Source organism: Peromyscus maniculatus, chromosome 18 (genome assembly GCF_049852395.1).
Source record: "Peromyscus maniculatus bairdii isolate BWxNUB_F1_BW_parent chromosome 18, HU_Pman_BW_mat_3.1, whole genome shotgun sequence".
Classification (NCBI taxonomy): domain Eukaryota; kingdom Metazoa; phylum Chordata; class Mammalia; order Rodentia; family Cricetidae; genus Peromyscus; species Peromyscus maniculatus.
In genome coordinates this window covers 41,378,509-41,402,566 of record NC_134869.1, presented here as the reverse complement: position 1 = coordinate 41,402,566, position 24,058 = coordinate 41,378,509, and the positions used below count along the sequence as shown (strand labels likewise).

Below are 24,058 nucleotides of genomic sequence, written 5' to 3'. Positions count from 1 at the left end.
GTTGAAAGAAGGGGTGCCAGCCGTCGCCGGGGGGGCACGGGGGGATCGCGGGGCCACCAGGGTTAGCAAGGAGCCCGGGGGGCGGGGCCGCGGGGCGCCAGGCTCCGAGGCTCCGCCCCGCCCGGGAGGCCTGGCAGCTCCAGCCCGGGAGCAGTTCCGGTGCCAAAACCCTGCCCTCCCCCCGCTCCCCCGGAAGTGCTTGTCTAGGCTTCGGGCAGGAGCGAGGCCTGGTAGACACAGCCGCCGAAGCTCCGTCGGCTCCGGAGTCGCGGGGGGGGGGTCGGGGTCGCGCGGAGAGAGTGCGGTCGGAGCTCCGCGGCCGCCGCCCCGCGCGCCCTCGCCGCGCCCTGGCGCCCACGGTGAGTAGCCGGGGCAAAGCTGTGAGCGGGCCTGCGCCGGGCGGGTGCCCCCCCACCCCACCCCCGGACCCGGACCCGGCTGTCCCGCTGCAGGTTCAGCCGTCGGGGTCCGGGGGAGGGGGGTCGTCGGCCAGCCGGGGAGCGCGCGCGGCCCTCGGGGGGCCGGGGGAGAGGCGCGCTGCGGGGCGGCGGAGTGGGCGGGGCGCGCGGCAGGAGCGGGTTCCCGGCGCTGCGACCGCGGAGGGGGGACCCCGGAGGAGCGGGGCCCGGCCGCCCGCGCTGCGACCCCCTCTCTCTCCCTCTCTCTGCCCGGGCCAGTGGGCTCGGCGCCCTCCGCAGTGGGGGTCCGTGCGCCCGGGCTCCGGGGAACCTGGACCGCCAGAGCGCACTGGACATCAGTGCCCGACTTGCGTCGCCTCTTGGGTCTGTCCCCCCCCACTCCCGGCTCAGCAATGATCCTGTGTCCCAGGGGTGTCGTCTCCGTCCCAGGGTGGGGCGATGCCTGTGTGGATGCTGGCGATCTTGTGCGGGGCTTTTCATCCCCGATCTGCGCCAGGGTCGCCTGGGTTCGATTTTGGACTCGGCTTGAAACTGCCTGGGTCTGGGTGTCTGCGTAGGGTCACGGAGCAGGAGCGTTCCGCGGAGGGTCTTGAGTCAACTTGAAAGCTGAAACTGTTGAAAGTCGCTTCTTAAAAAAAACAAAGATTGGAGGAGAGTCGTAGATTCAGATGAGTTTTTCCCGTTTTCTTGCTGACGTTTTTTTTTAAAAAAAAAAACGATGCCGATTCTCTTAATCAGTCTTAGGAATTCCTGTGCTCAACCGAAGTCACAGTTGTAAGAGTTCAGTCCGGACGTTGCACAAGTTGACTGCAAAGAGCTGGAGAATGGTATCCTTTTCTACCCCAGATTTGTTTACTTTCATACTTGGAGCTGTCATTTCTTGAGCTTAAAAAATAATGTCCTCAGTTTCTCCTCAGAGGTTCTTTGTATAGTCCAGCTGTTGTTGCAACGCGGCGGAGGTTCCCACAGCTGGCCAGAGGTGTGTGTTTGTTGATTTAAACGTATGAAGTGTTTAGCTCGAATAAACTGAGAATTTCCTAGAGAAGAAAATCTTGTAGGTACTGTTAGTAAACGGAGTTTAGGTGATAAAACTGCCGGTGAAAGGTTTGTAGGAAATACTGGAGATATTTTGCATTTTCATTGAGTTTTAAATTATAATCAGAAAGTTCATTTGTTGCAAATGCCTTGTGTTGCTGCGGTGTATACGTAAGTTATTTTCATCAAGCCAGTGACATTATCGGCTCTTCTCTTATGCTTAGATTAGGATCTATACTGATTTTTTTTTTTGTCTTGTCTGTCTGTCTGTCTTTCTCTCTTGTATTTGTCATTCTCTACCACCGGAAAGGGAAGGTAATACCATGAATGAGGGGAATAGTTTTGAAGTACCATGAACTGTCTTATGCAAAAGAAAAATTATTTCACTAAAAAAGTTTCTCTGTGTAATGCCAGATGTTGACGTTGGGTGTCTTCTTATATTTCTCTTTGCTTTTATTAGTATTGTTGTTGTTGTTGTTGTTATTATTATTATTTTGAGACAGGGTGTCTCTGAGCCTGGAGCTTGGAGTTTTGGCTGGGCTGTCTGGTCAGCAAGTCCCAGGTTTTCTCCGTGTCCCCCCAGTCTCTGTCCAAGGATTACAGACATGCTGCAGGACTTGATTTTTATGTGGGTGCTGTGGATCCCAGTTCAGGTCCTTTACCTGTAAGCCATCTCTCCAGCTTCCCATATCTATGCCAAGGTTATTGATATTAAACAGATAGAGGGGATGTTTTTTAAGTTTGTGGGGAAAATGTGAGTAAAGCTAAGTTGCACAGTGTTTAGATTTGGATGGAAACGGTCGGTGCCTTCTTATATATCTATGTTGGAAGTACCTAGGGTTGGGATGTTGAAATTAGAGTCTAGAAAATGAGTCAAGTTAGATTTGGTTATGGATTTGTACTTTGGGTATAATGTATTTTGAAGGGAAAAATTATGGGAGTTATAAAAGCAAAAAAAGGAAATTGGTGAAAATCAGATGCTTTCAGGCACTGTAACTTTTAATTGTTGCTCAAGTCAATTCAAATAATACCGAGCATTTTCTATGTGTCAGGCTCTTTTAGGGAACCGTGTAGGGACAAATAAAGGCGAAACCATTATGACTTAAGACTTATGTTTTGATAATTTTCCAAGGTGTGTTGAAATCATGAAGAACTAAATTGCACTGTCTAGGAATACTAACCTTGCTTTGAATTGGGACTTAATTTAGAGGGAAGTGTTGAATGCTTCATGAAAAATACTGTGCCAGGCACTCTAAGTCACAGAGATTAAGGTTGGTCTTTAGAAGTTGGGTCTAGTAGGAGATGTAAGGTTTTTGTTCAACAGTTCATAGTATAGATTAATGTCTGGCTGGATGTGGTGGCGTGCATATGGAGGCAAAGGGAGCAGAGGAAGATGATGGTAGCTGCTAGGCAGAGCGACCCTGCTCACAACAAATGAAGACCCTCTGAAGAAAGAATGACATGTGTGCAAATACTTAACCACGTGAGTGGGTTTATCTAAAGTTTGGGGTTGTGCAAAAGGAAAATGTTTGTTTTACCTTAAAGCCTCATGGAAAACTGTAGAGACGTGCTAACACTCAAGGGTAGTCAGTGCTATTATTTATTAGGCACTTAGTTCTATTACTGCTATGCTATCTCAACAGGAGAGCAGCTTCTTTCTGTGCCGACAGGGTCCCAGTGTGCAGGCAGGGTCTCAATGTGTAGGCATCTCTCATAGTCCGGATACTGAGTCTCAATCTGTTCAGTAACTTCCCTTAGAGTTATGTGGCTAGCATAATAGTCTCTATCTGAAGCCAGATCTGCCATGTGGGAAAGTTGGTACTTCCCAATAAACTTGTATTGTTTTTATTTATTTGATTTAATTTTTGAGACACGGTCTCCTGTGTCTTAAGTAGGCCTAAGGCTTGCTTTGCAGTTAACTATGACCTTGAACTTCTGATCTGAAGTCTCCACCTCTGTGTTTGGGATTACAGGCATGTTCCACTGTACCCTGCTCTTAAACTGGCAATCTTAAATTAGTTGGTGACTGATGGTTAAACTCTTCTAAAACAAAGATTCAGGAGTTAGGATCTGGTGGATAAAGAAGGCCTTCCAAATTAAGAGAATGACAGTTTTGGAGATGAGAAGGCTCATGATGTAGAGAAGAGTTAGTATACCAGATGACCTGGATGGTTTATTTTGGAATTAGAGATGAAGTTTGAATTTAAGTTGAGGCTGGATTGTGGAGCAAGTTTAGATGCTGTATTTAGAAGTTCAGCATTTGGAAGAAAATGAGAAGTATGTACCTTGTGATAGTTTAGTGTGCAGAATGATTTGTTATGGCAAGCTATTAATATACTGCTGTGCACACTGAGAGTAATGGTAGTGGATGAGAACAAAGGTTCAACAGAGCCTAGCACTGATCATCAGTAGGTAGATAGGGGTCCTGATAGGAAAGGTTTAGAGGAGGCAGAAAGTGAAAGTTACCCTTTCTGACTGGATGATGTTGATGGTGGTCCTGTTCCTAGGGATAGGAGCAATGAGTTGTATAATTAGGTTTCATTGTTTTAAGATGGGGTAAAGCCCCACATTCATAGCCCTGCCTTTATCTCCAGAGAAGCTGAGATTACCAGTGTGTGCTCCAGGCCTGGCTTGCCTGGTTTTAACATACTTACCTGCTGGGACTGCTTAGAGGCTTTTGGAAATGTAGGTTTGCAGTTCAAGAGAGAGGTCTGTTGCTGGAGAGCTTCTCTCCAGGTTCCCCAAGCCCCGCAGTCCCACAATCCACTTATAAAATAATCACTCAGACGCTTGTATCACTTATAAACTGTATGGCCGTGGCAGGCTTCTTGTTAACTGTTCTTATATCTTAAATTAACCCATTTTTATAAATCTATAGCTTGTCACGTGGCTGGTGGCTTACCGGCAACAGAGGTCAGAGTTAGACATATATTAAACATAAATTAGGGAAAACAGATTATTCAGATAGATACACTAGTTGAGTCTATGTGAGGAAATGGAAGTGTGTAGAGGAAAAATAAAACCAAAGCAAAAACAGCAAAGCCAACCCTGTGTTTAAACGGCATCTGTTTAAAACAGAAAGGAAAAACACTAAGTAGACTATTTTATGCAGTGGGTAAGGAATTTGATAATCTGTGTAGTTTCCTTGAACTATAAATTCAGATGGAATAGAAAAAAATCTGTTCATTAAAATTCCAGTTGAGGGGTGTTGAGATGACTCAGCAGATAAAGGTGCTAGTTAACAAGTCTGATGGCCCGAGTGTTATTCCCGGCCTCCACATGGTAGAAGGAAAGATCTCTGATCTCCACGTGCTGGCCATGGTGCCCCTCCCCAGCGCGCGCGCGCGTGCGCGCTCACAGACACACAGACACACACACAGACACACAGACACACAGACACACACACACACACAACAAACAAACAAATCTAATTTTAAAAAAATCTAAAAATCCAATGGGCCATGGAGGTGCACACCCATAATCTCAGCACTCAGGAGGCAGAGGCAGGCAGATCTTTGTGAATTCCAGGCCAGCCAGGGCTACAGAGTGAGTCCCTGTCTCAAAAACAACAGGCAGGCTGAGGATGTAGTGTAGTTGGTAGAATTTTTACTTAGCTTGCTTGAGGCCCTGGACTGTAGGTACACTGGGGTTGAAGCCAGTCCAGGCTACCTGAGACCTAGTCTCCAAAACAAACACCCCTCTCCACTGTCCCCCAAACAAACAAATAACAAAATCAAGAAATAGAACTTCCTTGATGTTGCTAGCAAGAATACTGTGTTATGATTGTTCTGTTTTCTCGGAGATCAGGCTCTCAGACTCACTGGTTCGGAGTGTCAGGTTGATTACCTCAAAGTCAAATTTGGTTGTTTCCTTTGGGCTTGTCTGGTGAATGATATGTGAGGATTTGGTGGCAATTGATGTAGTATTTCTTTCTTTCCTTTTTTTTTAATGTGTATGACTTTTATTTTTATTTCAATATTAGGAACCTCTGATAGTCAAAGACATTACTCGTGCTTCTCATGACAGTGACTGTTAACATCGCATTTTGTAAAAACTGGTATTTATATATTTTCCCTCTAGCTCTTTTATAATACCCTTCTTATTTTGTGGTGTCTGATCAAACCTGTGACTTCAGGCCATCTGTCTCAGACAAGTGATGTACCACCAAGCTCCATTCTCAGCCCAATGGAAGTACTTTTGATTAACATGAATAATTTTTTTCAAATGCTGATTACCATACATAAAAAATTAAGATACTCATATCTGTCACATAATATATGTGAAGATTGTTTTACTCTGAAAATTTTTAAGAGCTATAAATTTGTAGGGTTTCACATCCTTTGCTTTTTAGATAGTTAAATAGGAAGAAATTGTATTTTAACCTGTAAAACATTGTTTGCAGAATGAGGCTCAGGGCTGTAACTTTTTAAAGGCAAGTTTGTTTTTAGTCAGAGTTGCTATAGAAGTATTTCTTTGTTTCTTAAGAATTAATACCTTCCTGCCGGGCGGTGGCGGCGGTGGTGGCGCACGCCTTTAATCCCAGCACTCGGGAGGCAGAGCCAGGCGGATCTCTGTGAGTTTGAGGCCAGCCTGGGCTACCAAGTGAGTTCCAGGAAAGGCGCAAAGCTACACAGAGAAACCCTGTCTCGAAAAACAAACAAACAAACAAACAAAAAAGAATTAATACCTTCCCTTTGCTTTTCAAGAGTATGTTTTTCGCTGTATCTCAGGCACTAGGGGACGACGTCTAAAGGGTCCTGTGGCAGTGTTGTTGGAGCCAGGAGCCTTGTGTGTGCTTTGTCTGGGTGCTTGGTGTAGTTTCAGTGAGCTGGTATTAATGGGGCAAAGGTCAGGAGTTCCATTTAGTTTTAGACTGAGTAGTGGCCAAGGGTACACCTCTCACTCCCACCAGCTGTCTCGGAAATGCCTTGGTTGTCATTGGTCACAGAAGGGGCTGGATCAAAGTGAGGCTTTATGCCACTGGGAAAGTTGAGCTTGATGATTGGGAATTGACTCTGGGATGTACAAATCTGAGTTAAAATTCTTGACCTGTGACTTTAGGAGAGTCCCTAAACTTCCTCCAGGCTTCCATTTCTTGTTATTGGAGAGGTTAATACTTGTTTCCAGCATGTTCTGCAGCTGGCTTCTTTGCTCAGGGGCCTAGTTCCTTAGGCCTATGCTTCTCAAATACTGTCATCTTATGACACCCTTGTCGGTTGCTGTGTGGAATGAGAATGTAGTCTGCTTTTTATAAGGCTAAATCTATTGAATTTAAAAGATAATCTTTTTCCCCCTAAAATTAACATATATCAATTCTGAAGGGAACACGTTAGTTTTTTGATGAAATAGTAATGATCATATAGTTCGTTTTTCTTTTCAGGTTGCTTATCATGTATATAGTACAGGCTGGTCTTGAACCCTCTACTAGCCAAGAGTGCCCTGAAACTCGTGACCCTTCTGCTTCATCTCTCCACTGCTTACATCATGGGAATGTGCCACTATTCCTGGCAGACGTGTGTGTGTGTGTGTGTGTGTGTGTGTGTGTGTGTGTGTGTGTGTGTGTGTGTTCGTGTGTTCGTTCTTGGCAGAATGAGAGCTGGCAGCGCTATGCTGGTCTCTTTACCCCTTTTAAAAGATTGGGCTCGTGTGAAATCTGGAAGCCTTGGCTTGGGTCGTATTTGAAGTGGTGGAGAGGGGCGTCCATCTTATATACTTATGCCCATTCAAGCTAGGTTCAGGCTCCCTTCTGCCCCGATCCCGTGTAGGCGCTCATGACGGTTCTGAATACGGTGGAACATTCTGTCACATCCGTACTCCAGCACCCTTCAAGGAGCAGTGCAGACTGTTTTCAGGTGTTTCTTAGGTTCCCAGGAGAGCAGTGGTGAGCTGCTGGGGTGGGGCGCTACTTTACGGCTGTCAGCCAACCAGATAAGTCACTTGCCTTTGACGTATGAAGTGAAATAGCAGGAACTGGCTTTCCTGTCCCCTCATGCAGGAAAGACAGAAGCTAGAGTGAGGAAAGCCTTTTTATTTCCTCTAGCAAGTAAATCTTGTATAAAGAAAATACTAGTATTCAGAATGGCTTCCGGGGAAAAGGAAGAGTGCGGTGCTGTACATTGTGGGTGGTGCAAGTTGAGCCCCACACGTCCTCCTGAGGACACAGACCACTTATGAACAGGAGTGCTTATGGAAATGGCACCTGCTGTCTAGAAACTTACTGAGTCCCTGTTCACTTGGGGTCGGGGAGGGACAAACCTATCCTAGGCTACTGAACCAAGATGTAATATTAGAGCTGGGTGGTGGTAGTGCACACCTTTAGTCCCAGCTCTGGGGAGACAGAGGCAGGCAGATCTCTGTGAGTTTGAAGCCAGCCTGGGCTACAGAGTGAGTTCTAGGCCAGCCAAGACTACAGAGAAACCCTCTCAAAAAAAAAAAAAATCAAAATAAATAAATAAATAAAGAAGATGTAGCATTAGTTTCCTTTGAGCGCTTTAGCTTGGATAATTGAAAAACTTGGGTGATCTGTAGAAATCCTTGAATTTGGGTTGGGATACCTAAAACAAAATGTTGAGGTTAAGTTGGAGCAGCCCAAGTATCTTGGAGGTTTGCTGCCTTACATATTAAAAATGGTGTTGGCGTAGAATTTTCCTGTATATAATTGTTTTTGGCAAACTAAAAAAAAAATCATATGTAATTCATTTATTTTAATAACGCTGTTTTTTTTCTACAAGCATTCCCAATGGCAAATGAGTTGGATGAGTACCCTTAAAAATCTAGGGAAGAAGCCCAAATATTCCTTTTATAAGTTGAAAAGTCTTTGATGTCTAGAAAGTCTTATTTTATTTTTTAAATTTGCAGGGATTTTGCATTTTGTGTCTTTTATATATGTAAACAGTGTGTGAAGTACTTTCAGCTAAAATTGATGTTCCCAGGAATGGCAGTTCATCTTGTAGATGACTTGGTTTATATTAGAATTTAGTGAGAACTGTCTTAATTTTTTTCTTTTTTTATATACTGTGTATGTGTGTATATATGTATGTGTGTGTGTATGTGTGTGTAAGTGTGTGTTTGTGTGTGTATGTATGTGTGTGTATATATGTGTGTGTCTGTGTGTGTATGTATGTGTGTGTGTATGTGTGTGTATGTGTGTGTATGTATGTGTGTATGTATGTATGTGTGTATGTGTGTGTATGTGTGTATGTGTGTGTCTCTGTGTGTGTGTGTATGTATGTGTGTATGTGTGTATGTATGTATGTATGTGTATGTGTGTATGTGTGTGTGTGTATGTATGTGTATGTGTGTGTATGTGTGTGTGTATTTAGGTCATAGAGTGGAAGTTGACTCTCTCCCACTGCTCTGTATCCTATCCCTGCTGGCCAGAGACTTAGGGCGATCCTTCTGCCTCAGCCTCTCAGTGCTGTGATCATGGGCATGAGCCACCATGTCTGACTTCCATGATTTTATTTTAATCTTGTGGCAGTTATACCTATTTTATAGTTTTGGAAATTAAGACTCAGAGACAGCTGATAAAAGGTAGCATTGGAATTCAAACTCCAGTCAGTATGTGTGGGACTCTTTTTATTGGCTACAGTTGCTCTTGAAATTGCTGTTAATGTTTACAGTACTTGTACTATTAAATGTACACATAACATATCCATGATTGTTGGCTGAAATAGATTACTGAAAAGGTAGTAATTCCAGTGTAATTATATATTATAATATCTACTTATATGTGAATATAGATATAATGCATATATCTATATAACAGACATAATTGTATATAATTGTTGAGAGCTTAAGGCTTATATGGAGGGAGTTTCTGCTATTTTGTGTAACTTCAGCTCTCCATAGAGCTTTTATGTAGCAAAGAAAATCTAAAAGCATCAAGTGATGGAGGTTAGCAAGGCAGATTTTCTGGTGTCAGTTCAGTTTTTTCTAGTTGTTAAACAAGCCCTTAGGATTTGGGTAGGCAGGGATGGAGAGTTGGCTCAGCTCTTAAGAGAACTTTTTGCTCTTGCAGAGGATCCAGGTTTGATCCCTAGCACCTACATGGTGACTCACAACTGTCTCTAACTTCAGTCCAGGGGAGTCAATGCCCTCTTCTGAAATCTACAGGCACCAGGCATACATACATGTAAGCAAAATACTCATATACCTAAAAACAAATAAATACATCTAAAAGATTTGGATAATCGGAGGAGTTGACTTGATTATATTGATATTATGTTGCTACTAGGGTGTATTGCTGGTTAGTATTTTCCTTTGGACTAGTGAATTAGTAGAACCTGGGCCATTATCCAGATTCATCCTTTTCCTTTCTTGGGATTTCTGTCTCCCACCGTGGCCCATTTGAGTAGCTAGGATTATGGGTCTATGCCACCTCTACTTATTCTGAGTCAGTCCTGGAAGGACTTAGCAATGACAAGTTGCTGATGGATGACATGATGCTGATAGTTCTTGGGAGGGTACTAGGTATCGAGAGCCATGCTAGTCATTGAATGTAAAATCATAAATTAAAATAGATTTTTCTTTTCTTTTTCTTGTTCTCCCTCCTTCCTCCCTTCCCTCTCTCTCCCCATTTCTTATTCATTTATTCATTTATTCAAAATTGAGACAGGGTTTCTTTCGATAACCCTGGCTGGTCTGGAATTCACCCTGTAGACCAGGCTCGTTTAACTCACAGAGATCCTCCTGCCTCTGCTTCCCAAATGCTGGGATTAAATGCATGTGCCGCCATGCCTGGCTTTTTAATTTTTAAGGCAGGGTATCACTCTGTAACCCACGTTGGCCTGGAATTCACTATGTAGCCCAAGCTGGCCTGAAACCACAGCTGTGTTTCTGTTTCCACCTCCCAAGTGCCGATACTGTAGGTGTATACCATCACATGGGCTAAGACATACATGATTTAGTGTGATACTGTAGGTGTATACCACCACATGGGCTAAGACACACATGATTTGGTGCTGATGTTATAGGTGTATACCACCACATGGGCTGAGACACACATGATTTAGTGCTGATGTTATAGGTGTATACCACCACATGGGCTGAGACACACATGATTTTGTGCTGATGTTATAGATGTATACCACCATGTTTGGCTAAGACATGTGTGATTTACTGCTGTGATGGCAGTCTAGTGTTCTGTATCCTTTGTCTGGGGTAGCCATTTCTATATTTAAATTGAACATGTATAAGAAAATCCTATATGTGTACAGTGTGTTTTCTGTCAGGGAAGGAAGCTCTTGCTTAGTGGATTATACAGGTGTAGGCTTTGGGGTTCAAAACTTCAGTTAAAGGTGATCTGAAAATTATTACTTTCATTTAAATGGAAGCCTTTTATTAAATCTGGAGTTAAACTGTGTTCACCTTAAAGGCTACCATTTTCTATTAAGTTGTCTGTGAATTTGATTCTTATATTTTATATAAGATATATGATATATATATATATCTATATATATATCTATATATATATCTATATATATCTATATATATTACAAACCTTAAAAGATGTTGGGGGCTGAAAGGATGTCTCACTGGTTAAGAGCACTTCCTGTTCTTCTAGAGGACCTGAATTAGTTTCCAGCACCCATATCAGTCAGCTCACAACTACCTGTAGTTTTGTGGGGCATATCCCCCCCCCGCCCCCCAATAATTAAATAAAAAATTGAAAAAAGTTGACTGTTATACTTATTAGTGCATATTTAACTTCTCATTTTGAAGACTCATAAGAAGTTTCATTGGGACTTGCTCACCTAGGTAGGGAAGAAGGTTCTTTGGAAAAAGTGATATTTAATCAGAAGCCTCAAAAATTGAGAATAGGGAGATTAAGGGTAAGAGTATGTCATACACGGAGAATAACACACATTTGACCACAGAACATGTGTTAACATGTATGGTGAATCCCTAGAGGGCCTGAGGTATGCATACCCACCAAACTTGTTGACATAAAATTCTGAATGTTTTGTGGAGTGTGATGGTTAATCTCTATTGTCAGCTATCTAGAATTAGATATATCTGTAGGGAATTATTTTGATTCGGTTAATTCAAGTTAGAAGACCTGCTGGTGGTGTGTGGCATGGTTCCCCCCATGGTATGTGGCATGGTTCCCCAACCTTGGATCCTGGACTGTCTGAGGAGAAAGTGAGCTGAACACTGGCCTGGGTTCTCTTCTTCTTGACAGTAGTTACAATGTAACCAGTTGTCTCAAGCTTGGCCGAGACTCCCCCACCTCCTGGGACTCTCAACTTGAGATCTGATACAAAATAAATGCTTTCTCCTTTAAGGTTTTTAAATTATCATTGAAGCAGGAAAAGTAACTGAGAATGAAATATCTTTCTAGGAAAACAAAACAAAACAAACAAACAAACCCACAGATGAGCCTTCAGGAGTGAACTAAAGTATTCTGGAGGCAGAGGGAGTAAGTAGTATTTCACTTCAGGTAAAGTGTATGAGGATATAAATCAATGAAAACAGATAAAGAAAAAAAGATTCAGGAAGTTTAGAAACTAGAGAAGATATTACTCTTTTGAATAAAATAATTATTTTGGAGGTTTTCTTTTTCTTTGGTTCTGGAGGTAAAATCCATGACCACCCCACATGACAGGTGAAAGCTGTGCTGCTAAGCTAGAGACCCCAGGGTTGGAGATAGTTGGCTTTTTTTTCTTTTTAAACAGTGATTTCATGTTATTTATAAGCCAACTTTAAAAAAATATTTATGTGTGTATATGGGTGTTTGGTCTGTATGGACATTTGCATATCAGAAGGGTACTGGATCCCATGGGACTACAGTTACAGACAGTTGTGAGGTGCCTTGTGGGTGCTGGGAATTGAACGTGGGTCCTCTGGAAGAATAGCCAGTGCTCCTAACCACTGAGACATCTCTCCATCCCATAACCCCAACTTCTAAAATTGTCATTTTGAGCAAAACTGGGATCACATAACTGTATGTGGGTTTTGAAAAAAAAAAATGGTGAACAGTGAAGGATTTCTGAATGTGTACCAACCAAAAATTAATTCCGAATCAAACATGCACTGAATCTGAGGTGTCTGTGGTAGTGCTTGTCCTTGATGTGACGCCTCAGTGCAGCCTCACAGCGCGCTCGCTTCACATTGTGAATGCCGGTGTGCCTCGGAATGCCGGTGAGTGGTCCCTGAAGCACCCTAGCACCCTAGCTCAGATTCCAGCTGTGTGTTATCAGCCATGGAGCTTTAACCCCCCTACAGAGGTTTCTGCTCTCATAGAAACCCAGGGGGTTCATTACAGAAAGCAGGGAGTTTTAACATTTCCCTACCTCAAAAAACAGGGACTTGCAACTTTTCTCTACCTTCATTCCTCAGGATGTTCAAATTAGAAATCTTTGGGTTGTATTGTGTTAGAATGCTTAAATTTTAACAAACTTCGGCTGAAGTTGCTGATGTAAGTTTCATTTTAAAAAAAGTTAAATGGAGCTGGAAAGATGGCTTGTTGGTTAAGAATAGTTGGTGCTCGCCGGGCGTTGGTGGCGCACGCCTTTAATCCCAGCACTCGGGAGGCAGAGCCAGGCGGATCTCTGTGAGTTCGAGGCCAGCCTGGGCTACCAAGTGAGTTCCAGGAAAGGCGCAAAGCTACACAGAGAAACCCTGTCTCGAAAAACCAAAAAAAAAAAAAAAAAAAAAAAAAAAAAGAATAGTTGGTGCTCTTTCAAAGACCCAGGATTAGTTCCCAACACGCACATGGCAGCTAGCAACCATTTGTAACTCCAATTCAGTGATGATGCCCTCTTCTGGCCTCCAAGAGTAGCAGGCACACACATGGTACACATACATGTAGACAAAACATGTATAGACATACAATGAAAATCTTTCAAAAGAGTTAAATGAACCGGGTGGTGGTGGCACATGCCTTTAATCTCAGCACTAGGGAGGCAGAGGCAGGTAGATCTCTGAGTTCAGGGCTAGCCTGGTCTACAGAGCAAGATCCAGGGCAGCCAGGGCTACACAAAGAAACCCTGTCTCAAAAAACAAAACAAAACAAAACAAAATAAATAAAACAAACAAACAAAAAACCCCAAAATAAAAGAAGTAGTTAGTGATTTTTGGTTTGGGATTATGGCAGAATTTCCAACACATTCTAAAATGGCCTAAATATATTTATGCCAGAAAAACAGAAAAATAAAGCAATGGCCCACAAACACAACAGCAGCGGTGACATGAACATACCGCTGCCATTTTGCAGTGGGAAGTGGTATTCTCCGCACTGATGTGCCCCGACCTGAAGAGCTGTGGGATTGACTTGACTGGGACCATAGGGATGAATAGAAATGACGCACACACAAATAGAGGTGGCACCAGAAGCCTGGAAACTCAGGGCGTTAGCGCACATGCCTGGATGGGGAGGAGTGTTTATGTGTGAGGGTTAGCTGACCTTGGGAGGGTCTCTCTAGGAGAGCAGTCTCAGACTGCCATCATCCGGGAGGATGAGGCTGTGGTTGACAGCTCTGCACACACTGTCAGCTTCCGTAGTACTCCGACTTGGGGAAGGTCTTGCCATGCCCATTGGTCTAGGTATTCTCCGGTTCTTGACATGCCCATGGTCCTGTCAACAGTACGCATCGACTCAGGACTTCATTTGATCTCCATTTTGATGACTGTAAAATCAAAGTATCAGCCATCTCTGAAAGACATTGAAGAGGCTCTACATTGGCAGTGTGAATTCAGCCAAAATTTAATTATTTATGTAAAAATAAGCAGGCACATTCATCTCATTAGTATGCAGTTTTTTTTTTAAATAAATGGTAAAATATATATACCAAAGAGTTGTTTTGCAATGATTTATTTTCAGCTACTGTTTGGTTTTATGCCTACTTTATATGTGTAACATACCTGAGGTCACATAAAAATTTCTTGGGCAAAAAGGGGTCATGAGTGGAATCAGTTCCCGAAGCCCCAACTACAGTATCTGTTCAGTTTTGTTTGCTGCTTTAAAAAAAATTCTTTTTTTGCATTATGGGGATTGAACGTCTAAGTCTTGTAGCTGCTAGAAGTACTATATGTCACTAAGCTATGCTCTTGTGCCTACACTAAGTATTTTTTGTAAAGCCATTTATCATTTTTAATTTTTGCTGTTATAGGAAATTGTGTAGAAAATATCCTTGATAGAAATGTTTTTAATTGTTACTTAAGGACAGATTCCCAGGTATGATTTTAGTTTTTAGATCAAAGGATATCAATAGTTGGAACATTTGATTCCATTGCTTTTCACAAAAATGGTATTGTGAATGATTCGTTGTCCTTGTTAGATTACTAGTGTTGTTCTGTAGCTGGAGTTTTCTGCAGTCCTGCCTGGCCCACGGTCAGGACGAATCTCTCTCACCTGCCAGTCCTGCAGCCGCTCAGACCCAACCAAGTAAACACAGAGACTTATATTGCTTACAAACTGTATGGCCGCAGCAGGCTTCTTGTTATCTAGTTCTTCTATCTTAAATTAACCCATTTCTATTCATCTATACTTTGCCACATGGCTCGTGGCTTACCAGTATCTTACATGTTGGTACTCATGGTGGCACTGGCAGCGTCTCCTGACCCAGCCTTCCTCTTCCCAGAATTCTCTTCTCTGTTTGTCCTGCCTATACTTCCTGCCTGGCTACTGGCCAATCAGCGTTTTATTTATACAGAGCGATATCCACAGCATTGCTTTTTCCTCGTAACTCAGGAGATGAAAGAGGCCTTACTTTACTGTTCTAATTGTGGAGTCCTTTTCTTTATGTAAGTTTTTCCCTGAAGAAAAATTGGTTGTAATGTCATAGTGGCATGAACTTTTAAAATGAGGTCTTTCCTTTTAAGTATCTGGAGAAGCCTCCTGATATTTGTGCCAGCGTTCAGCAGTGCTGATCTGGAGGTCGAGTCAGCAGACACTTGTGTTTAGCTTACAGTGGTTCCCTTCACGGTGGCTGCTGGCTTCTGCACTGCCTTCCCTTGTCTTTGCTGTTATCTCTTCAGTCTCAAGCCTTGGCTGCCCCACCGTTTCTTGCTCAGGAGCTCCTGCTTCCTCCACCGGGACTGCCCAGCACCTCATCCGTTTCTCCTCTTCTTGTCATCTTCAAATGCCCGGGCCTGCTGACATGTCAGTCTGTCCCTGTAATCTTATCCTTGCAGGGAAGTATAACCATCTCCCAGAACGCTGTCAGTAGACTGTGCTTTTGATAGTCATCGCAGAAGTTATATGGCTATTGATGGATGAAGTGTGTTTGTATGTTTCTGTACAGAACTACCAGAAAGCAAGGAATTTATATACCTCTTTACCCTGTTCATATTTTAGGGGACAGCGATACTTTTTTTGTTTTTTTGCTCATCTGAAACAGAGCCTCATGTAGCCCAGACTTACCTTGAATTCACTATACATCTGGGAATGATCTTAAATTGCTTCTTTAGAAAAATGCATTTTTTTATTTATTTGGGTGGTGGTCCGGGTGCAGCGTGCTGGTCAGAGGACAACTTGTTAGAGTTGGCTGTCCTCTGCCACCATGCATGTCCTGTGGATGGACCTAGGTTTGTCAGGCTTGGCAGCAGGAATTTTGACCCACTGAGCCATCTTCCTGGCCTGACCTTGCTGGAACTTCTGGTTCTCCCACCTCCACCTCTCAAGGCTGGGGTTACAGGCATGTACCACCATGCACAGTGCATGATACATGGACACCATGCATAGTACATAAAATGTGGACACTGTGTATAATACATAATACATGGACACTGAGCATAATACATAATACATGGACACTGTATTTAATACCACTATGCATAAACATGCTGTTAATGCAGTGCTGAGGATTAAACCCAGACTTTGGATACTCTAGGCAAACACACTATCATCTAACTGATCATCAGATCACAACAAAAGAGAACAAAGCTCTCAAAGTGAAATCAGTTTTTTAAAAAATGGTGCTGGAGCTCAAACCCAGGGCCATGTTCATTCATGCTGGGCAAGCACTCTACCATTGAGCTATATCTCTGGCCTTCAACCAATTTAAATTTAGTGCTTACTAAGTAGTAGTCATTGTGTTTAATTAAGTATGTTTTATTTAGCATTCACAGTAACATAAAGTTTTGAGTATTACATGTAAAGATCTCATATGTGATATATTATTGCATATAAAATTGAAAAAAAAGATTCATGGGAAATCATAAACAGACTTATTTTGAGATGAGGTTTTTCTGTATTGCTGAGACTGACCTCAAACTTTGTCTCAGCCCTTGGAGTTACTGGGAGTATAGGCACATGCCATTGAGCCTAGCCATATTTAAAAAATTTAACTGAAATTTATATCCTTTACTAATTTTTCCCACATAAGGTAAAGGGTCTTCTTTGCGTGTGTGTCCTTTGAGAAGAGTTCTGGGTTCATTTTAGAATAATACTGTCTTAGTTAGGGTTTTATTGCTGTGAAGAGACACCATGACCATGGCAACTCTTATAAGGAAAACATTTAATTGAGGTGGCTCGCTTACAGTTTCAGAGGTTCTGTCCATTATCATCATGGCGGCTTGCAGGCAGGCATGGTGCTGGAGGAGTAGCTGAAAGTCCTACATCTTGTGGGCAGCAAGAAGTCGACTGAGACACTGGTGGTATCCTGAGCATAGGAAACCTCAAAGCCTGCCCCCACAGTGACACACTTCTCCAACAACCCACTCCAGCAAATCCACACCTCCTAATCATGCCACTCCCTGAGATGATGGGGGCCAGTTACATTCAAACTACCACAAATATGTACCCATGAGGCATTATCTATTAAGTATCTTAGTACTATTCTTTCTTATTATAGGAGAGAACATGAATAACTTTGTATATTATACTGTAAAATACAGACTCTTCCTATAGGTATTTGTTTTGAGATGAGTATTGCTATACTGCCCAGACTGGTCTCTTGGCTCAGGCAGTTCTCCTGCTTCAGCCTCCTAAGCATCTTTGACTATTGGCATGTGTCACTGCCCCTGGCTCTGTGTACTTCTGTGCTCGTCTCTGCTATTCTTCTATTTTTACTATTTTTATGAATATATCTGTATCCTGTATATGTGTGGAGGTACCCATAGGAGCCAGAAGAGGGCATTGGATCCCCTGGAGCTGGAGTTTCTGCAGTTGTGAGCCACCTGATGTGGGTGCTCGGAGTTGAACTTGGGTCCTCTTGGAGAGCCCCAGACAATCTTAGCCCGAGACATTTCTCCAGCCCACGGCTCCTGCTCTGTTAAAGCTGTCTTATATACACCTCATTCCATAACTGTACAAATAGGTAGGGACCTGACAGGATGGCTCCCCTGATAAAAGGGAACTGCTGCCAGCCGGTGACCTAGGTTTGACCTCTATCCCAGGAGAGAACCAGCTTCTGTTTCTTGTCTTCTGACCTCCGCCTGCATGCTGTGGTGCACGCGCATACCCCACCCCACCCCACCCCACCCCAGGTTTTTAAAGTTAGCCTTTGAGTCTTTCTGAACTTTTCACAGAAACAATCTCTTTCTTGTCATAATTCATCAGTTTACCTAATGATAGTGACAAGTTGACATGGACGGGTTTGGGAACCAGTAGCTGTCTTCTCTTATTAAGCATCCTGTTCATTCGGTGAGAGCAGAAGGGCGAGAGTCGTTTACTTAGACGGCTTCACTGTGGAGGAATCAGGGAGAACGGCGGACTCTTGTTTCCGCAGGACAAGGGGGACTTCTTAAAAGGATTTCTACTGAATTATTCTTCTGAGTTCCATCTTATAGTTGAGAAAACTGAGGTGTCAGGAACTCAGTAACCCCAAAGTCAAGTAAATAAGAAAAGACCAAACAACAGGATTTTTACCTAGGTCCACGTAGGTTCAATGTTTGTGTAAGTTTTTATATATATGGAGGTGCTGGATGCTATTGAGGTCATCTGATTTATTCAGTCCTTAAGTAGTCTGCAGTGTCTTTAGGCTGGCTTGGGTAGCTTCCTTACCCTGTCCTGTATCCTTGGTCCTCTTTTATTTTGTTTCCTAGTTCTTGTCTTGAACTCTGATTTTTTTCCCCTTTAAAGAGTAAGAGTGGAATTAAACGTAATTATTTTAAAAATAATTCGTTGGGCAGGTGCACATGGGGACAATGGCTTAAATACCGTGTAAGGTAGCTGGGTGTGGAACTAATAGAAATTAAAGAAGAAACATTACTGTTCCTGTTGCAATTCCTTAGTGATCTGGAATCTGATCAGTTTTCTTTATCTCTGTTCATCTTTATCTCTTTATTCATAAGCACCAGTTCATTTAGGACTCGAGGACTGTAGGTATAGACATGTATATCTGTTCTAAAGAATGCTTCCATCTTCTTCTGGTACCCACCAGCCTCTTTTTCTGATTAAACTTAATTGTTTTTCAGTATTTAGAGCCCACTATGTAGTCTTAGTTTACATTTTACTTTTCTAGAACATTTAAGAAGGTAAATCACTCTATTTTTATTAATCTTGAACTGAGATTCAGTTTTTGTTTTGTTTTGTTTGAGACAGGGTTTCTTTGTGTAACAGTCCTGGCTGCCCTGAAACTTCCTTTGTAGCCCAGGCTGGCCTCAGACTCACTGAGATCTGACTGCCTCTGCCTCCCAAGTGCTGGGATTAAAGACATACATGCACCACCACTGCCGAGCTAGAAATAATATTTTTTACAAAATAGGTTTTCTACTTAAAACTTTTATTTTAGATTTATTTTATTATTTTATGTGTATGGGTATTTTGCCTGCATGGATGTATATGTAACCATGAGCATGCCTCGTACCTAGGGAAGCCAGAAGATGCCATCAGGCTCCCTGGAACTGGAGTTATAGATAGCTGTGATCTACTGTGTGCATGCTGGCAATCAAACCCTGGTCCTCTGCAGGAGCAACAAGTGTTTGTAACTTCTGAGCCAACTCTCCAGCCCTCAAAACACTTTATTTTAGAGATTTACTAATTTTATGTGTATGAATGTTTTGCCTGCCTGTATATGTCCACATTATGCTTGTGCCTGGTGCCTGTGGAGGTCAGAAGAGGCCCTCAGATCTGGAATTGGAATTAAAGATGGTTGTGAACCACTGTGTGGGTGCTGGGAAGCACTCCCAGGTCCTCTGCAAGAGCTAAATCACCAAGCCATCTCTACACCTTCTAGGTTTTCTATTTGGAAAAATTATTATTTATGAGTGCCAGGTGCATGTGTGTAGTTGGTATGTAGGGTCTAGGCATCAAATTTAGGTCACCAGGCTTGTGCAGCTAGTGCCTCTACCCACTGAACTATCTCTCTATCCAGGCTTTTAATTGCTCTTACTGAGGACTGTAACTACAGCCAGAGGTTTCTGGTCATGAGATAATTAGTGATACTATCATGAGTTTAGTTCCAGTAAAACCAAACCTAGTTATTGCATTAAGTCAGGGTTCTCTAAAGGAACTGATGAAATCTTGGAAAGGCTGAGAATCTGGTCGTTGCTCAGTCCATGAGGCTGGATGTCTGAGCTGTCCCAATCTAGCACAGGAGTCCTAAAGAATTCTGAAGAAGTTAGCTGTCATACTAATGCAGAAATGCCTCAGTAACAGGATAAATGAACTTGCCATAGAGTGCGACAGGCAGGCTAGTGTCATTTTATTTGGGCTGCCACTAGAAGGTGTGGCCCTGACATAGGGTGTGTCTTACCTCAAATAATCAGATCAAGAACGTCCCTTACAGGCATGCCCAGGAGCTTGGCTTTTAGTTGATTCCAGTTGACAACCATGGTTAGCTATCACAGGTTCATCCCTTGTCAACTTGATACATAATCACTTTTCTTTGTGTCATACTTAATTTCCAAATGAAAACAATATCCAGGTCATAATTCTGCCTGACATGAAATAACTGTCTTATGTACAGTCACAAAATCATATATTTTAGAATAGGTGGCAATGTACCTTAAGGAATGCTCAGTCTTTTAGTGTCTCATAAGAAATACAATAACCACTATAATCGATGTTACATCACATGACAAGAGAACAGAGGGAAGAAAGCACAAGTATGTTTAGTGTGTGTGTGTGTGTGTGTGTGCACAAGTATGTTTTTAAAAAAATAGAGAAACTAAGCCGGGCGTTGGTGGCGCACACCTTTAATCCTAGCACTCGGGAGGCAGAGCCAGGCGGATCTCTGTGAGTTCGAGGCCAACCTGGGCTACCAAGTGAGCTCCAGGAAAGGCACAAAGCTACACAGAGAAACCCTGTCTCAAAAAACCAAAAAAAAAAAAAAAAAAAAAAAAAAAGAGAAACTGATGTGAACTACATCCTCATTTCTGCAACTGGTCACATGACCTTAGCTGGGACTTACAACTGTGTTCCATCAGGGCAGGGAAGCATGGCAGCAGACATGGCAACTGGAGCTGGAAGCTCAGGACTGAAGGTTCACATCTCAAACCCAGACACGAAGCAGAGCGCAGACTAGGAATGGCATGTGTCTTTGAAACCTCCAAGCCTGCTTCCCACAGTACTTTCTTCAGCAAGATCAAACCTCCTAAACTGTACAAAAGGGCCGTTAGCTAGGAACACGAGTGCAAGTGTCCGAGGCTGGCGGGGTGGAGGGGCTGGGGCAGCACATTTCATTCAAAGCACCACAGTCTGCTAAGTGCGTTAGTCCAACTTCGAAAGTCCACGCAGTGTTTCACAGTCTCAACACTGTTTTTAAGTTTAAAAGTTCAACATCCAAACTTTCTTCTGAGGCGTCAAGGCAATCTCTTAGCTGTAACCCTGTAAACTCAAAAAGCAAATCACATACTTCTAGCATACAGTGGCACAGAATATACATTACCACTCCCAAAGGAAGTGAGTGGCTGCTGGACCAAAACAAGACAAACAGTCAACAGGGCAAACACCAAAGGCTCTACTCCGTGTCTGGTGGTTTCAGATGGGGCTCTGTCCCTTCAGCCTTGCTGCCTGCCTCCCTCTCGTGCTGGCTCTACTCTCTGTATGCACCTCTCCTTGGCATGCATCCCACGGCTCTGACTCTCCAATATCTTGGGGTCCCCAATTCAACCCAGACTTTGCTTGGCCTTGCAGAGACTCTCTCCCCATTTCTGGCTCCTATGCTCTGAAACTGGAGAGGACAATTCCATGGTTCCCTTCTTCATGTGTCCTTTACAACTCTAAAGCCAGCACCAGCTGGATGATACCGGCATTCTTGAGTCACATTCACAGCAGCTCTTTATTGTTTCTTTTTAGCAGCAGAACATTTCTCAGGCCTTTTCACAAGTTGGAAGCTTAACTGGGTGTGGTCTTGCCCCGAGGGCATCTTTCCCTTTATTCCGGTGCAGATCAGGCCTTCCCTGAATATCCTTATCTCTCTCAGCTCAAGACTTGACTGCAACATTGTTTCCTGGTGTTCTTTTTTTCTCTTCTAACTATACATTTTGTATTTCTTTCTGCCCCACTTGGTCTTTTTCATTATAAATCTGCCTCGGTGATTATTAGTAACTATGTGACAGAGTCAATATTAGGCTGTCTCGAAATCTCTGCCAAAGAATTAGTCCATTACTTCGAAATTTAGCCTTAGGCAAGTTCTTAGGACAAGGGCAAAAAGCAACCACATCTTTTGCCAAAATATCACAAGAATGGCCTCTAGCCCAGTTGGTTGTATTGTTGCCCTCGGAAATCTCTACAGCTCCCAGCACTATTGCCTTCCAAGCTCCTGTTCTTGGATGGCCTATTAAGCTCCACTTGCAACGACAACCACTCTTCTAGCCCAAAGTCTTCCACATTTCTCCAAACAACATGGCCAGGTCTGTCACAGAAGTGCCTCGCACTGGGTACCACCTTCAGTAGTCGTTCCTTTTCTATTGCTCTGATAAAATACCATGACCAAGGCAACTTGTAAAAGTAGAGGTTTATTTGGGCTTCCAGTTCTGGAGGAATGAGCCCATCACCATCAAGGCAGAGAAGTGTGGTAGCGTGCAGGCATAGTGACCAAAGCTGGAAGCTCAGGGCTGAGAGCTCCTATCCCGAACCACATACAAGAGGCAGAGAGAATGGGAATAACATGTGGCCTTTGAAACCTCAAAGAAGAAGCACACTTCTTCCAGCAAGGCCAGACCTTCTAAACTACCCCAAAAGGTGACTAAAACAAGGACAAGTATGCAAATGCCCAAGCCTATGAGGACATCTCATTCAGATCACCACAACTATTTAGTTAACATATAAAGAGCTATCTGTATTTTGAATAGTGTATAATATTGCAAGCCATTTTTAAATCTTGAAAACTTGTCTTTTAATTTAGATGTTCTTCAAGGTAGGATTGAAAATCGTTGTCCTTACATATGAACTTTAGTGATTCTCTGTGTGTGCTTATTAGTCTCTTACATGTGTTTATAATTAATGTAATAGACTGTATTCTGATTGTATTTAGCACTTGAGGTTTCTGGAGCTGTAATTAGTAAATTAAAAATTAATAGTTGGTGACATTCTGAAGGTCTATTTTCTCTGTAAATATCACAGTACATCAACACATACTAATTAAGTGGCACCACCTCTTGCTTTGAGAATATCTTTGTTTCATGAGTCTCTTTTTGGAGGGGTGGCATTAATCTTGCAAAAGGAAGTCCTGATTTCTTTTTTATATGCTAGCTAATATCTTGTTTTCTAAGATATATTCAAGACCTCTCAGACCATGATTTTGTTTTATTTTATTTATTTTTTATTTTTTTGGACAGAAAACAAAGGTCTTCAAGCCTGTAAAATTTAAGCTGTCAGGTGATGTTGATATATGGTGCTGCTCATGTGGAGTTCTCTGATGATGTAGATGTGTGATGCTGCTCATGTGGAGTTCTCTGGTGATGTGGATGTGTGGTGCTCATGTGGAGTTCTCTGGTGATGTAGATGTATGGTGCTGCTCATGTGGAATTCTCTGGTGATGTGGATGTGTGGTGCTGCTCATGTGGAGTTCTCTGGTGATGTAGATGTATGGTGCTGCTCATGTTGAGTTCTCTGGTGATGTAGATGTGTGGTGGTGCTCATGTGGAGGCTGTGAGACAGCTTGAGGGGTCAGTTCTCTCCTTCCACCATAGGAACTCTGGGAATTGAACTCAGGTCATCTGGCAAGCACCCTTACTCACTGAGCCATTGTGATTTTTATTATCAATGGTTGGGGCAGCAAAGGCTGTGGAGTAGAAAATGTGAAGGCAAGTGAGTTGAGGTGAAAGATGGAGAGATGGTGATGGAATGAAGGTAAGTTTTTGTTTTTTTTTTTTTTCACTTTTCCAGTTGATCTACATTAATGCTCCAAGCTAGAGAGGAAGTGAGAAGTGGGAAGAAATAGTTCTACCTAGGGACTCCTAATTCCTGGATTGCCATGAGTTGAGATGTGGTGCCTCTTAAAGGAGGTGATGGAGAAGCAGGAGACAAATGGAAATGGCTGTATTGTCAGACTCATAGTCTGAGGATAAGGGAAGTGGGATGGAGGAGATTTCTAGGGGTAAAAGAGCTGTGTATAGCAAACCAGTTTACTGTGATATGTACATTGTTGAAGGAGTTCTTCTTTTTTATGGTTTTTTGAGACAGGGATTCTCTGTATAGCCTTGGCTGTCCTGGAACTTGCTTTGTAAACCAGGCTGGCCTCGAACTCAGAGATCCACTTGCATCTGCCTCC

At 42.8% G+C, this 24,058-nt stretch overlaps 1 protein-coding gene and 1 long non-coding RNA gene across 4 annotated transcripts in view; both read left to right on the top strand.

Annotated features, from left to right (window-relative positions):
• The window catches only part of LOC143269166 (uncharacterized), a 280,184-nt gene that overhangs the window by 130,705 nt on the left and 125,421 nt on the right, over positions 1-24,058 (top strand). The gene's annotated exons all lie outside the window — the stretch shown is intronic.
• The window catches only part of Frs2 (fibroblast growth factor receptor substrate 2), a 90,276-nt gene continuing 66,403 nt past the window's right edge, over positions 186-24,058 (top strand). Inside the window, exon 1 of one of the 3 annotated variants that reach the window (XM_076553956.1) lies at positions 186-359. The gene's annotated coding sequence lies outside the window, so the exon portion shown is untranslated. The remainder of the gene's footprint in view (positions 360-24,058) is intronic. The other 2 variants (XM_076553954.1, XM_076553955.1) reach the window with 2 other exon arrangements.